This window comes from Silene latifolia, unplaced genomic scaffold (assembly GCF_048544455.1).
Source record: "Silene latifolia isolate original U9 population unplaced genomic scaffold, ASM4854445v1 scaffold_20.1, whole genome shotgun sequence".
Taxonomy (NCBI): domain Eukaryota; kingdom Viridiplantae; phylum Streptophyta; class Magnoliopsida; order Caryophyllales; family Caryophyllaceae; genus Silene; species Silene latifolia.
In genome coordinates, this window is record NW_027413163.1 from 4,281,064 (window position 1) to 4,297,252 (window position 16,189).

A 16,189-nucleotide genomic window follows, 5' to 3' on the forward strand; every position below is an offset into this window, starting at 1 on the left:
CAACTAGTTGAGAAAAGTCAACTTGGAGGGATGCCTAGTGAAGACCCTCATTCTCATATGGAGACTTTTTGTGACTATTATGATGCGATTTCTCAAACCGGAGTTACTCAAGACCAAATTCGATGGGTCTTATTTTCTTTTTCTTTGATTGGTACCGCGAAACAATGGTTAAAGAGCCTTGATAAGGCTACTCTTGGTATTGACTCTTGGAAGAAATTGGCACTTGCTTTCTATAAAAAGTTCTATCCTCCGGAAAAGACTAACATGTTGAGAGCCTAAATCACCGGGTTCAAACAAAGGGACGAAGAATCTTTGTATGAAGCATGGGAGAGATTCAAATATACTTGCCGATCTTGTCCACATCATGGACTTAGCGAGTGGTTCCTTGTACACCAATTTTGGAATGGTCTATATGAAGACTCTCGAAACATTCTCAATATGGGATCAAATGGTATGTTTACCGAAGTTGACGATAATCAAACATGGAACAAGATTGAGGAATTGACGGTCCATAACCCACAATATAGTAGACCTCGAAAGGCTACTAGAGGAGGAAAGCATGAAGTGGACTCTATTACTCAATTGGGTGCTCAACTTAGTGCTCATATTGATACCATTAATTTGAATTTTGAGAAGGCTATGGCTAAGCTTGAAGAAGCCTCCAAATCACCAAAGCAATATGTTAATGCCATGGTGGCATCTTCATCAATTCCAAGTGGAGTATGTGAGAGTTGTGGAACTTTGGGATATGACCAAAGTGAATGTAGGGGAACAAGTGAACAAGTGAATTCTTTCCAAACATACAAGAGTGGTACCCCTTATTGCAACTATTACAATGAAAACACCAAATTCCATCAAAACCTCTCATACAAAAGCCAAAATGTTCAAAACCCTCAAACAACATACACCCCACCTCTAATGAGAAACCAAGCTCAAAGACCCTTTTACAACCAAAACCAAGGTTATCAAAATCAAACTCCATACAATCAATCCAATGACCAAAGTTTTGATGTTCAAAAAGCGGTCCTCCTAATGCAAAAGAACCAACAAGAATTTTTCACTCAAATGCAAAAAGATAGCCAAGCAAAAGACATCACCATCAACAACATCCTAGACCACACCAAAATTTTGGAAACCCAAATGTCTCAATTAGCATCTTCTAGCTCTCAAAGACAAAAGGGGCAATTACCACCTCAAAGTAATCCCCCAAGACATGAATCAGTTAGTGCCATCCATTTGAGGAGTGGTACAAGCTAGGAAGCGTCAAAGGAGTAAATTGAGGATGACATTGTGAAGACTAGTGATAAGGAAAGAGTTGTGGAAAACTCTAAGGAAGAAGAACCCACCATTCAAGAAGTTTCAAAAAAGAATGAAGAAAAGGCTAAAGAAAAGGAACCTATTGTGATTAGACTTCCATTCCCAAGTCGTCAAGCTAAGCCTATGTTTGATGAACAACTTGGAAAGTTAATGGAGATTATGAAGAATGGTCGGACTAAATCTTTTCGGTTACTTGTCATTAGGAGCACCTAGACCAAAACACAATTTATAACTTCACCAACAAATCTACAATTAGTAAAGAGGCAAGTAAAGGTCGGATCCCAAGGGACGGGAATTGAGATGAGATTTCTATTGTAACTAGTTGTGTTTTAAGGGGTGTCACAATTGGGGTTTGATGTAGAAGGTCACTAAACTAAATAGCAATGAAAGTAAACAAGCAAGATGAATTAAAAGGGATGTAAACAATTGATAAAAAGCACTAGGGTGTCATGGGGTCATAGGGAATTCATTGGAATTGATCATACAAACATGTTCTCAAATTATAAGAAAGCAATTATTGTTGTGATGGATTGAGTTGGTTTATATCTTACAATTCTAGGAAAGTTTGGGTCCCGAAGCCGAATCGATTAGATTGTACAATACCTACAAGTCGACTTAATCTTCCCTACTCAACAATATGCATGGTCTAATGAGACTCGAGTTGGTTTATGTCTTACAAGTCTCATTGAAAAAATAGGTGATGGGTAAAAAATGCAAGGATTCATAGGCTCACATTTCATCAAACATAACATGTGCATAGGTTGATATCACAACAAGCAAGCAAAAAAACTATGAAAGCATATTAATTTAAGCATGAATCATCCCCCATGTTGGTTTCCCCTAATTACCCATTAACCCTAGCTAAGGAAACTACTCACTCATTATCATGTTGAACATGCTAGCAAGGTTGTCAATCATACCAACAAAGTGAAATATGATGAATAAATGAAAGTAATTAACAATAATTAAAAAGGGATTAAGAGAATTATACCTACTAATGATTCCAATAATAAAGCAAAGAATAAAAGAAGTACTTGATGCTTGATTGAGAGGTTGTAAATCTCTCAATAATAACCCAAATAATCTTCAATTACCCAAAATAAAGGATGAACAAGAGAGAGATTAAGGAAATAAAACTTGTATTAAAACTTGATTAAATGTTGATTACAAGATTAAAGAGAGATTTGATTGATATTAACTACCCTAAGGATTGCTAAGAAGAACATGCTCTTTTAATTAGACTAATGGGGTATTTATAGTGGGGATTAGGTGCATGAATTAGGGTTAACTAAGGGCATAAATGACAATTAATTCCCTTGTTGAGGAAACGCCGGTCTTTTTGGAAAGACTCCGGTCTCTAGGGAGACTCCGGTCTCTAGAAAAAGATGTGCATCCTTCCTTGAAGATTGAAGAAGACCAAATGGGTCTGCCTGGGAATCCGGGCGTCTTTAGCACGGGACGAGCGGATTTGGTGGTCTCCGCCCGGGCGTCTTGGGGGTGAAGACGGGCGTCCTCTGGAGTTTTTGCCCGGGCGTCTTGGTGGTGAAGACGCACGGATTGTAGGGTGAAGACGGGCGTCTTCTAGACAATCCGCACGGATTGCTGGGCAGTCTTGTTTCTTCTTCTTTTCTTCCTTTTTCTTCATAAAATCCTTGGGGATTTCCTTGGGGATGCAATGATCTTTTCTCATCATTGCCCATCTACTATAGTATGTACAAAGGCCTTCTAATCTTGTCTCTCCTTGATGCTTGGTCATTGAATTCAATCAATTTAGTCTCATTTTGCCATGAAAATGCAAGGTTTGCACTCCTTTCCTACCAAGGGATCAAAACCTCAAAGAATATGCAAAACAAAGAACTAAAGACAATAAATGACCCAAATATGCACTAAAAAGCATGGGAACAAGGCTAATTCGGGGACTAAATATGCTCTAATTATGGTCACATCAAATATCCCCAAACCGAACCTTTGCTCGTCCCGAGTAAAGAGGTGACAAAGACTAGGACCATTATTTAAACTAACCTAATAACATAGCCGATATGAGACAATTAGCGGGTCTCACTCCGCCCCTTCAACTCACAACAAGACAACCATGAGGTAGGATGCCTTCTTGTAAGGCAAGGTGGGTCTTGCCAAAATGGCGACACATCCAAACATTAAGCACACAAAATCAAATAATGGATCCATCTACAAAAGAATAGCCACTTTCCTCATCTAAGTGGCAGAAATTATCTTCAAGGGAAGCAATTCAAGGGTACACACTCCTTCATAGATGCAATTTATTCAAACTACTAAGCCTAGAAGGATACCAATAAATCACCTCCAAGTTGTGTCAAGCTAGGGTTCCTTTGTCCTCAATTGTTAAATGCTTTTGTCAAGAATAGACTCCCTATGGTGTTAGAAACACTGGAGGATCGCGGAATTCCCCCTCTTGCCTAGACAAGAAGAAGGGTCGTCCCCTCTCTACCATGCACAAAAATGGATATGATGGATAAAGGGATCGATAGAATTTGAGTTTTATTTGAGAGTTTGCTTTTGTTGTTGTTTTTCCCCCCAATTTCTTGTGGCATATAACATTTGAGAACACTTTCTTTTGCCATTTCTTTTGATGTTTGGCAATTCAATACTTGACAACCTTTCAACTTTTTGCATTTTCTTTTTGAACATTTTCAAAGTCACCCCATATGTAGTGAGGGTGCCTTATATTTGAAGCATATGAGTTTTCATTTTTGTTATTCCTCTTTTCATTTGATGCAATTGCAAACTTTTTTTCACTTTTCATTTCATTTCATTTCTTGAACTCAAATTTTTGAACAATTTCTTTTTGTGCCCATTCCCTTTGATGACAAAATGTATGGTAGAACATGGATGAATGATGGTTGCATGGTTTCAAGGGTCGCCTTGGAATAAACGGTAGCCAAGGAGTTATCACACCACAAGGTACTCTTGACTAGGCCTTAATCCATGGGTCAAAGGATACTAGCATGACACATCCTAGGGTGTTTTACAAGTATTCTAACAAGCAATGTCTTAAGAAGAAAAAGCATCTACTAGGGCCTATATATACTTGTCAAGCTTTCCAAGTAGACGGTTTCGCAAAATTTTTCTAACATGCAAACTACATGCCATGATGCAACTAGCATATATACATCCTAATGCAAATGATTCTACCAACTAATATGACATATAAACTAAATTCAAGTACTAGGTTCACATTGTTATACCGCATCAATCAAAATAAAGCCACATAGTCATTAACATAAAGAGGAAAAAGCAGATTGGAAAGATCATACCATGCGGTCTTCAATATCCTCATGTCTCGGATGTGGCATAGTCAATCAATGTGAACAAGGATAGAACAAACACAATATATACAACAATATATACAAGACTATACTACAAAAGAAATGAACTTGTTTTTGGTTTTTCAATTTTTTCAATTTTTTATGGTTTTTCAAAATTTTCAATTTTTTGGATTTTTGAATAAAAGTCAAGTTAGAAATCCCTATCCCCACACTAATATGGGCATTGTCCCCAATGGCCAAAATGATGGGAAATTATGCAAACATGATGCATGGTTTCTACACTAAATGCAAGCTACACTAATCTACACTACATGATGCATGGTTTTTTTTGTTTATGACGGAAAGCGTAATTTAGATTACCTCCCGTTGCGTATGCATGTACTTCCCCAAACCGAGTTAGACATTATTTCTAATGTCCTAAAGTTGGGGGTAGTTCATGCGCACAAGATGCAATGCATGAAACTAAATTTGTCATTTTGGATTTTCAAAAGTGGGAACAATTAAATAAGAACACCTCAATGGGGCCGAGGTGTTAGTCTTCTATGTTGCTAGGACTACTCTAACCATGATCAAGATAAATAAATAAAACAAAGAAAGAAGTAGACAAACCTCAAGAGGGTAGGAGCCTCCAAAGCTTGCTAGTCTTCCACCATATCATCATTATCATCATCTTCCTCAATAGAAGTGGACTCATCACCACTTCCTTCTTCACTTCCTTCATCATCCTCTTCTTCTTCATCACTAGCCTCTTCCTCAATGTAATCATCAACAACCTCATCACCGACAACCTCATCGTCACCCGGAATCTCGCCCCTAGATGCACTCGGAAAGAAGACTTCCTTATCTGCCCAACTAGGCAAAGGACATGAAGGATCAAGTAGTCCTTGCCTAGATAAATGAAGGAGGGGTGGATATTGGGCTAAGTATGTATCTTTCCGATCCTTAAAAGCTTGTTTGTGCATCTCTTGCATAAGTAGAGTCATATAGTCATTGCTTGCTTCAACACCTTCAGGTTTGAACTCTTGATACTTGATAGGATAGGGTGGTGTGACAATGGAGGAGGAGGGCATTTCAATTTCAACCCTTTGTTGACGGATGATGTATTCGGCTTCTTTTGAGAGGGGAAGGAGGTAGTTGGTCCAATGAACACTCAAACGGAAAATCTTGTAAGGCAAAGTAAAAGATCTAGCCTCATTGGTGAGCCACCCATACTTGGTGTCAAGAGGGTTATGAGTGACCCACTTGTACTTGTTAATCATGGCATCCATATCAATGAGATGACCCCCCTTTTTCGCCACATACTTGCTATCCTTGTTGAAATTCGGATCAAAGTACTTAGCCAAAAGAGTGACTAGACCTCCATTTATAATAACAGTGTTGCCTTGCTTCCCACAATCAACATTTAGCCATCTTTCAACCAAAAGCCTTAGAGAATTGTAAGGCTTGGTGAATTCCCTTCCAATATTTAAGGCCGACTCAAGAAGAACACAATCGAGCTTGGTAAAGTGGTTGGTGTCTTTTCTTGCAATGATGGTATTCTCGATGACCTTATGCCACACTCTAATGCCCGGATGGTGGACTAATAGAGTGCGACTAGCGTGATAGTTCTCAAATTTCCTTCCGGAAATCGCCTTCCAAAGAGGAGCTGGGTCATACTTGCCGGGATTCTTGAAATAACTAGATGAATCACTAAGACTCAATGCTTTACCCAATTCATCAAAGGTGATGTGCCTACTCACATTAGCAAGGCGGAACTCGATGTTTTCTCTAGTCTCTACCTTAGTAACTTTCAAAGAACTCAAGAATTCTAAGGTAAGGGAGGGGTATGTCAATTCTTTTGTAGCAAACAATTTTCCTAACCCCATGGCTTCAAAGAAGGCTTTAGTTTGCTCAAGGACACCCAACTTGTTCAAGGCATCTTCACAAATAAACTTGGTGGATAGAAAGGATTTTCTAGCATACTTGGCAAATGTTTTCCTATGGGAGTTAGAAATGAAAATTACCTCCGGATAGTTCGAAAGTTGAGCGATTTCCGGAGTTGTTGATGTTGTAGCTTCTAAGGGAGGTTGTTGTTGTTGTTGTTGCACTTCCAAGTTTGAGCTAGCTACCACCATAGCCAATGAGGCTTTCTTTGCTTGAAGACTCTTTTGTCTTGTTGAGAGTGTCTTTGCCTTAGGTGCCTTTGTTGCTCCTTTTGTTCTTGCCATTGATGATTGAACCAAGAAAAGAGTGAAAATCTTCAATTTCCAAGTATACCCAAATCGATTTGAAGGTGAAAGGCTTTGCCTTTATAATTTCAAAAATTGACTCAAAGGTTGAAGATTTTGGTGCTTGGTTTGATTTTTGTTGGAAGAGGAGTGATTAATTGTTGTTAAAAGGAAGTTTGGATTTGATTTTGTTGAATGTGGTTGAGGAAATCTTGTTTTGGTGATGGAGAGGATGAGGTTTTTGAGTTTTGGGGTTTATGGGTAGTGTTTTGAATGAAGGAATGAAGAAATGAATGGGGGATGGGGTATTTAAAATACCCGAAAAATTTGAAATAGCAGGGGAAGACGGGCGTCTTTCCGTCGGGACGCTCGGATTCTGCCTGTTTTGGTTTGAGAATTCTCGCCTAAAGACGGGTGGGTTTCAGCAAAGACGCTCGGATTGTTCAATTGCGGGACGGGCGTCTTCTGCTGAAGACGGGCGGATTCTCTTCCAGTGAGTTTTCTTGTTTTTCTCAGCCAAAAAGACGGGCGTCTTTCCTTCCAGGACGGGCGTCTTTCTGAAAACGGGCGGAATCTCTTGCAGGACGCTCGGATTTATCAACAGTCCCAAAATTTCAAATTCCCAGCTCAGATGGATGGGCGGATTTTTACCAATACGCCCGGGTTGCCTGAAGACGGGCGGATTCCCTAGAAAACGCTCGGATTCTGCCCCTTTTTACCCGGATTCAGTTCCATCCGTGTACTTGCATATCCCGTGTCATTTTCCATTCTTCAAATCCCGTGTTCTTCATTGTAGGGGCACTACTAAGGCATGAATAGCCTAGGCAATTGTTATCCCCACATTAAGCTAAAGCACTACACATCAATTAAAATCATTAGTCCCTCCCTCACTTCTCTCAAAAATGATAATTATCTTGATCAAAGTATAAAAATCCAAAAATGACAAAAATGCAATGTAAGAATAAAAATGCGAGTTAGGGAGTTAGAAATATTTACAAATGATGGTTTAGGGAGGACTCCACCAAACTCTCATCCTTAGTGAGATGTCATGGGGGCATGTCCAAGGTGTTGTTGATGTTGCTCAACACCTTGAAGAAGTAATCAAAAGCTTGTTCATTATCATGATAAAAATCTTCAATAGACCTTTGCCCTTGTTGTCGGTCTTGATCGATAGCATTACCAATATAGGGATTGAAAATCCCTTCAAACGCATCGTCCCAAAGACCACAAACTTCATCTACTTGATCACTAAAGATCTCTTGAGTTGATGGAGACAACTCTCCCATTTTCTTGTCTTGGCCATTAAGGCCATCCTCTTCATTGCTTGACTTTGGTGAGCTTTTCAAGCTCTCTTTGTTACAATTCACTTGCTCTTTGAATGGAGCATCTTCAATTTTCTTCTTCCATTGGAATTCCGACTTCTTCCTATCATCCTTCCGGCTATAATGATCAACCATAAAACATGGTTCATGCAAATGGGGAGCTCTCATGGTCTTGTCAAGATTGAAAGTTATGCTCTCATCTCCCACTTCTAGAGTGAGCTCTCCATGATTCACATCAATCACCGCACCCGCGGTGTGTAAGAAAGGTCTTCCTAGAATGATTGGAATGTTGGAGTCTTCTTCCATGTCAACAATGACAAAGTCCACCGGGATGAAAAATTTCCCAATTCTTACGGGAACATCTTCCCATATCCCTAATGGTGTCTTCGTCGATCTATCGGCCATTTGGAGTGCGATATTGGTGAATTTAAGCTCTCCCATCCCCAACCTTTTACTCACCGAGTACGGCATAACACTCACACTAGCCCCTAGATCACATAAGGCTTTGTTGATCGTGGTGTCGCCAATGGTACACGGTATTGAGAAGCTTCCGGATCCTTTAACTTTGGAGGTGAACTCCCTTGAAGTATTGCACTACTCACCTTAGTGAAGGCGATAGTCTCAAGCTTCCGGATCAACTTCTTCTTTGTGAGGATGTCTTTTATGTATTTTGCATAGGCCGGCACGTGATTGATTAATTCCGTGAAAGGAATTGAGACTTCCAAATTCTTCACAATTTCCATAAATTTTCCAAGTTGGTCATCAAATTTGGGCTTGGCTTGACGACTCGGAAAAGGAAGTCTAATCACAATGGGCTCCTTCTCCTTGACCTTGTCTTCATTTTTCTTTGAAATTTCTTCTTTTGATAGTTCCCCATCCTTGGAGTTTTGCACAATTTCTTCTTTGTCACTAGTTTCCACAACTTCATCCTCAACTTGCTTCTTCGGTGCTTCATACCTTGTACCACTTCTCAAGTGAATGGAACTAACCGTTTCATGTCTTGGGGGATTACTTTGAGGTGGTAATTGCCACTTTTGTCTTTGTGAGCTTGAAGATGCTAGTTGAGTCAATTGGGTTTCCAACATTTTGGTGTGAGCTAAGATGTTGTTGATGGTGATTTCCTTTGCTTGGCTATCTTTTTGCATTTGAGTGAAAAACTCTTATTGATTCTTTTGCATTTGGAGGACCGCTTTTTGAACATCAAAACCTTGGTCATTTTGTTGATTGTATGGAGTTTGATTTTGGTAACCTTGGTTTTGGTTGTAAAAGGGTCTTTGATTTTGGTTTCTCATGGGAGGTGGGGTGTATGTTGGTTGAGGGTTTTGAACATTTTGGCTTTTGTATGAGAGATTTGGATGGAATTTGGTGTTTTCATTGTAATAGTTTGAATAAGGGGTACCACTCTTGTATGCTTGGAAAGCATTCACTTGTTCATTTGTTCCCCTACATTCATTTTGGTCATGTCCCAAAGTTCCACAATTCTCACATATCCCACTTGGGATTGATGATGATGCCGTCATGGCATTAACATGATGCTTTGGTGATTTTGAGGCTTCTTCAAGTCTAGCCATAGCTTTTTCAAACTTCAAATTGATGGTATCAATGTGAGCACTAAGTTGAGAACCCAATTGAGTAATGGAGTCCACTTTATGCTTTCCTCCTCTAGTAGCCTTGCGAGGTCTACTATATTGTGACTTATGGACCACCATTTCCTCAATTTTGTTCCAAATTTGATTGTCATCAACTTCGGTGAACATTACATTTGATCCCATGTTGAGAATGTTCCTTGAATCTTCATAAAGACCGTTCCAAAATTGTTGTACCAAGAACCACTCGCTAAGTCCATGGTGAGGACATGAGCGACAAATTCCCTTAAACCGCTCCCAAGGTTTATACAAAGATTCTTCATCCCTTTGCTTAAAGCCCGTAATTTGAGCTCTTAGCATGTTAGTCTTTTCCGATGGATAGAACTTTTTGTAGAAAGCTAGAGCCAACTTCTTCCAAGAATCAATTCCGAGAGTAGCCTTATCAAGGCCTTTCAACCATTGTTTCGCGGTGCCAATTAGAGAAAAGGGAAATAAGACCCATCGAATTTGGTCTTGAGTTACACCGGTTTGATAAATCGCATCACAATAGTCACAAAAAGTCTCCATATGAGAGTGAGGGTCTTCACTAGGCATTCCCCCAAATTGGCTTCTTTAGACTAATTGGATAAATGCGGATTTGGCAATAAAATTTCCGGTTAGATGTTGTGGTGTGGGAGTACCATTGGGTAGGTTCTCCTCGGTGGGTACGGAATGTGATGAAAACTTAGGCATTGTGGGTTGATTTTGTGTTGGATTTTGTGTTGGGTTCTCCTCACCTTCTCTTGCAAAAGGGTTGATGAACTCAATAGTATTTGGTTGAATATCTACAACCTCACCAATACCTCTCAAAGTTCTCCTAGCAAGTCTTCTATTGGTTGTCAAAGTCCTTTCAATTTCGTGATCAAAGGGTAACAAGTCACCTTGTGACCTTCTAGACATGCATAATATCAAACAACTCGAAAACAATTAGAACAAACCTTGAGGAGTTTTACTTCCCCAAGGCAAAGAAAGACACAACTAATAACAATACAAGAAAATCTAAATCAAGTTAACACCGTCCCCGGCAACAGCGCCATTTTTGGTCGGACTAAATATTTTCGGTTACTTGTCGTTAGGAGCACCTAGACCAAAACACAATTTATAACTTTACCAACAACTCTACAATTAGTAAAGAGGCAAGTAAAGGTCGGATCCCAAGGGACGAGAATTGAGATGAGATTTCTATTGTAACTAGTGGTGTCTTAAGGGGTGTCACAATTGGGGTTTGATGTAGAAGGTCACTAAACTAAATAGCAATGAAAGTAAACAAGCAAGATGAATTAAAAGGGATGTAAACAATTGATAAAAAGCACTAGGGTGTCATGGGGTCATAGGGAATTCATGGGAATTGATCATACAAACATGTTCTCAAATTATAAGCAAGCAATTATTGTTGTGATGGATTGAGTTGGTTTATATCTTACAATCCTAGGAAAGTTTGGGTGCCGGAGCCGAATCGATTAGATTGTACAACACCTACAAGTCAACTTAATCTTCCCTACTCAACAATATACATGGTCTAATGAGACTCGAGTTGGTTTATGTCTTTCAAGTCTCATTGAAAAGATAGGTGATGGGTAAAAAATGCAAGGATTCATAGGCTCACATTTCATCAAACATAACATGTGCATAAGTTGAGATCACAACAAGCAAGCAAATAAACTATGAAAGCATATTAATTTAAGCATGAATCATCCCCCATGTTGGTTTCCCCTAATTACCCATTAACCCTAGCTAAGGAAACTACTCACTCATTATCATGTTGAACATGCTAGCAAGGTTGTCAATCATACCAACAAAGTGAAACATGATGAATAAATGAAAGTAATTAACAATAATTAAAAAGGGATTAAGAGAATTATACCTACTAATGATTCCAATAATAAAGCAAAGAATAAAAGAAGTACTTAATGCTTGATTGAGAGGTTGTCAATCTCCCAATAATAACCCAAATAATCTTCAATTACCCAAAATAAAGGATGAACAAGATAGAGATTAAGGAAATAAAACTTGTATTAAAACTTGATTAAATATTGATTACAAGATTAAAGAGAGATTTGATTGATATTAACTACCCTAAAGATTGCTAAGAAGAACATGCTCTTCTAATTAGACTAATGGGGTATTTATAGTGGGGATTAGGTGCATTAATTAGGGTTAACTAAGGGCTTAAATGACGATTAAGTCCCTTGTTGAGGAAACGCCGGTCTTTTTGGAAAGACTCCGGTCTCTAGAAAAAGATGTGCATCCTTCCTTGAAGCTTGAAGAAGACCAAATGGGTATGCTTGGGAATCCGGGCGTCTTTAGCACGGGACGGGCGGATTTGGTGGTCTCTGCCCGGGCGTCTTGGGGGGTGAAGATGGGCGTCTTCTGGAGTTTTTGCCCCGGCGTCTTGGTGGTGAAGACGCACGGATTGTAGGGTGAAGACGGGCGTCTTCTAGACAATCCGCACGGATTGCTGGGCGGTCTTGTTTCTTCTTCTTTTCTTCCTTTTTATTCATAAAATCCTTGGAGATTTCCTCGGGGATGCAAGGATCTTTTCTCATCATTGCCCATATACTATAGTATGTACAAAGGCCTTCTAATCTTGTCTCTCCTTGATGATTGGTCATTGAATTCAATCAATTTAGTCTCATTTTGCCATGAAAATGCAAGGTTTGCACTCCTTTCCTACCAAGGGATCAAAACCTCAAAGAATATGCAAAACAAAGAACTAAAGACAATAAATAACCCAAATATGCACTAAAAAGCATGGGAACAAGGCTAATTCGGGGACTAAATATGCTCTAATTATGGTCACATCAAAGAACTTAGAAGTCTCAATTCCATTTACGGAATTGATCAATCATGTTCCGGCCTATGCGAAGTACATGAAAGACATTCTTACCAAGAAGAAATCCATCCGGAAGCTTGAGACTATTCCTTTCACTAAAGTGAGTAGTGCTATTATTCAAGGAAGTTCACCTCCAAAATTCAAGGATCCGGGAAGTTTCTCCATTCCATGCACTATTGGTGACACTAAAATCAACAAAGCTTTATGTGACCTTAGGGCAAGTGTATGTGTCATGCCATACTCGGTAAGCAAGAGGCTAGGAATGGGAGAGCTCAAGTGCACCAATATCACACTTCAAATGGCGGATCGATCAACAAAGATACCTTTAGGGGTATGGGAAGATGTGCCCGTAAGAATTGACAAATTCTTCATCCCGGTAGAGTTTGTTATTGTTGATATGGAGGAGGATTCCAATTTTCCTATCATTTTAGGAAGACCTTTCTTGCACACTGCGGGAGCGGTGATTGATGTGAAATATGGAGAGCTCACCCTTGAAGTGGGAAATGAAACAATCACTTTTAATCTTGACAAGACAATGAAAGCTCCCCGATTATAAGAGCCATGTTTCATGGTTGATCACTATAGCCGAGAAAGTGATAGGAAGAAGTTGGCATCTCAATGCAAAGAACAAGATATGGGTAAAGAATCACCACCCATATTGAAGAAGAAAGTGAAAGATGCTCCATCCAAAGGGCAAGAAAGTCTCAACAAAGAGAGCTTTAAAAGCTCACTCATGACAAGCAAAGAAGAAGACCTCATTGGCCATGACAAGAAGGAAGAATAGTTGCTCTTGTCAACTCGTGATATTATTGGGGAACAAGTAGAAGTATGCGGTCTTTGAGATGATGAGTTTGAAGGGATATTCAATCCATATATCGGTAATTCTATGATCCAAGACCACCATGAAGAGCAACAAGTGCAAAGGTCTATTGAAGATCTTTATCATGACAATGAAAAAGCTTTCGAATACTTCTTCAAGGTGTTGAGCAACATCAACAATACCTTGGCCATGCCCCCTTGACATCTCATTTATGGATGAGAGTTTGGTGGAGTCCTCCCTAAACCACCATTTGTAAATATTCTAACCCCTTAACTTGCATTTTACTTATTGTATTGCATTTTTGTCAATTTTGGATTTATATTTTTATTGCCTTAATCAAGATTTTTATCATTTCGAGAGAAAGTGAGGGAGGGACTTATATGATTATTGATGTGTAGTTTTTTGAAATAGTGTGGGGATAGCAATTGCCTAGGCTATCCAAGCCTTTGTAGGGCCCCCATAATGAGGACCAAAGGATTAAAGATTAAATAACACGGGTTATGAAGTACCCACGGGTGGAACTGAACTCGTGTGGTAGAGGGAAGATCTGAGCGGCCCAACAAGAATCCGCTCGTCCTGAAGACAATTCGAGCGTCCTGGTGAGAAGACGCTCGTCCTGAGAGAGATGGAAAAAGAAATTTTTGGTCTGACTGAGAATCCGAGCGTCCTCATAGAGAATCCGCTCGTCTCAGTAAAGACGCTCGTCTCTTAAGGAATCCGCTCGTCCTACCGCTGGTAAAATTTGGGATTTCTCCCTGACAAGGAATCCGAGCGTCTTTACAGCAATCTGCTCATCGTCCTTCAAAAAGACGCCCGTCTTCCTCAGAAGACGCTCGTCCCAGCACGTCTTATTTTCTGAAGCAAACTGAAGTAGAATCCGAGCGTCCCGACCCCGATCCGCTCTTCTCCCCTATGAATTTCAAATCCAACGGGATTAAAACCCCACCTTTCCCAATTCATTTTACTCATTCATAACACAAACACAACTCCAAAACCCTCAAAACCCTCATTCTCTCCATCAACCAACATCAATTTTCTCAACCAAATTCACCCAAATTAATACCAAACTACCTCAAAACTCAAACAAATCACTCCTTTACCATCAACAAGCAATTAAAACATCAACATCTTCAAAGTTTGAATCGATTTTTAGGATACAAGGCAAAATTCAACTATCCTAAATCGATTTGAGTCTTATTGAAATTTGAAGAATTCAAGCATATCTTTGGTGTTACTACATAAAGGAGAAGATGGCAAGAACAAAAGGTGGAAGCAAGGCACCCCCAAAGAAGAATATTTCGAAAAGACAACAAGCTCTTCAAGCTCTTCAAGCATCCAAGGCTTTGGTGGTTCAAAATGCAAGGATGGAAATTCAAGAGTCTATTCCTCCTATGGAAGCTACTACTTCTACTCCGGTTGTTGAGCAACTAGATGATTATCTGGAGGTAATTTTCACTTTCGACTCTCATAGGAAGAAATTTTTTTCCCTTGCTAAGAAATCTATTTTACCCACCAAATTCATATGCCAAGAGACCTTGTCAAAATTGGGTGTCTTAGAACAAACCAAGACCTTTTTCGAGTCCATGATATTTGAGTGTTTTGTTTAATATGCAAGAGTTGTTTTACTCATCCCTCACCTTAGAATTCTTAAGCTCGTTGAAAGTTACCAAGGTGGAGACCCGAACAAATATTGAATTCCGTCTCGAGAATGTTGATAGGAAATTGTCTTTTTGCGAGTTTGGTGAAATTCTTGGCCTTAGCAATAACCCGACTTATACGAAGAAGCCTACCAAGTATGATCCCGCTCGCTTATGGAAGGCTATTACCGGAAGAAAGTTTACATCTTACCATAATTGTTGTGCTCTTTTTGTCCATCATCCGGGCATAAGGGTATGGCACAAGGTTGTTGGGGATACTTTGATTGCTAGGAAGGGAACAAACCATTTCACCGAACTTGAATTTATTTACCTCGAGCCAACCTTGAACATTGGTTGAGAGTTCACCAAAAAGTACAACATTCTTCAACTTTTGATTGAGAGGTGGCTCAATGTCGATCATGGCAAAAAAGGCACGGCCTTTATTGTTAATGGAGGTTTGGTAACTTATTTGGCTAAACATTTTAACCGAAACTTCAACAAGGATGTCACCTATAAACTGGTTAAGGGAGGCCCTATCATTGATCTAGCCACCATGGTTCAAAAATTCAAATGGGTCACGAATGATACTCTTGACAACAAGTTTGGGTGGCTAACAAAAGATGCCAAATCCTTCACATTGCCAAGCAAAATTTGCCGATTAAATGTTCATAGGCCAAACTACCTTCTCCCACTCTCTGAGGAAGCCGAATACATTATACAACACCAAGGGGAAGACATTGCCGAGCCCTCCTCCTCCATTATCACCTCACCTTACCCATTCCCCTACCGCGAGTTTCAACCCGAAAATGTTAAGGCGGAGAATGACTAGTTGATTCTTTTGATGAAAGCAATACACATGCAAGCTTATGAGGATAGAGTCAATGCTTATAGAGCACAATATCCGCCTCTCTTACAACTTGCTAGGCAAGGACTTCTTGACCCATCTTGTCCTTTGCCTAGTTGGGCGGATAAGGAAGTCTTCATTCCTAGTGCTTCTACGGGTGTTAGTTTGGGTGAAGAGGAGGTGGTTGTTGTAGAGAGTGGTGGACAAGAAGGTGAAGAAAATGAAGAAGAAGAAGAAGAAGAAGAAGAAGAAGAAGAAGAAGAAGAAGAAGAAGAAGAA

General features: G+C 39.6%; 2 non-coding genes across 2 annotated transcripts; one reads left to right on the plus strand and one right to left on the minus strand.

Moving 5' to 3' along the window:
• Positions 1–264: 264 nt before the first annotated feature.
• LOC141638610 (small nucleolar RNA R71) lies at positions 265–371 on the minus strand. The gene has a single exon (XR_012542155.1). It is a non-coding gene; the product is annotated as a small nucleolar RNA R71 (small nucleolar RNA).
• Positions 372–9,990: 9,619 nt separating this feature from the next.
• Positions 9,991–10,097, plus strand: LOC141638597 (small nucleolar RNA R71). Its single transcript, XR_012542144.1, has one exon. It is a non-coding gene; the product is annotated as a small nucleolar RNA R71 (small nucleolar RNA).
• Positions 10,098–16,189: the final 6,092 nt, after the last annotated feature.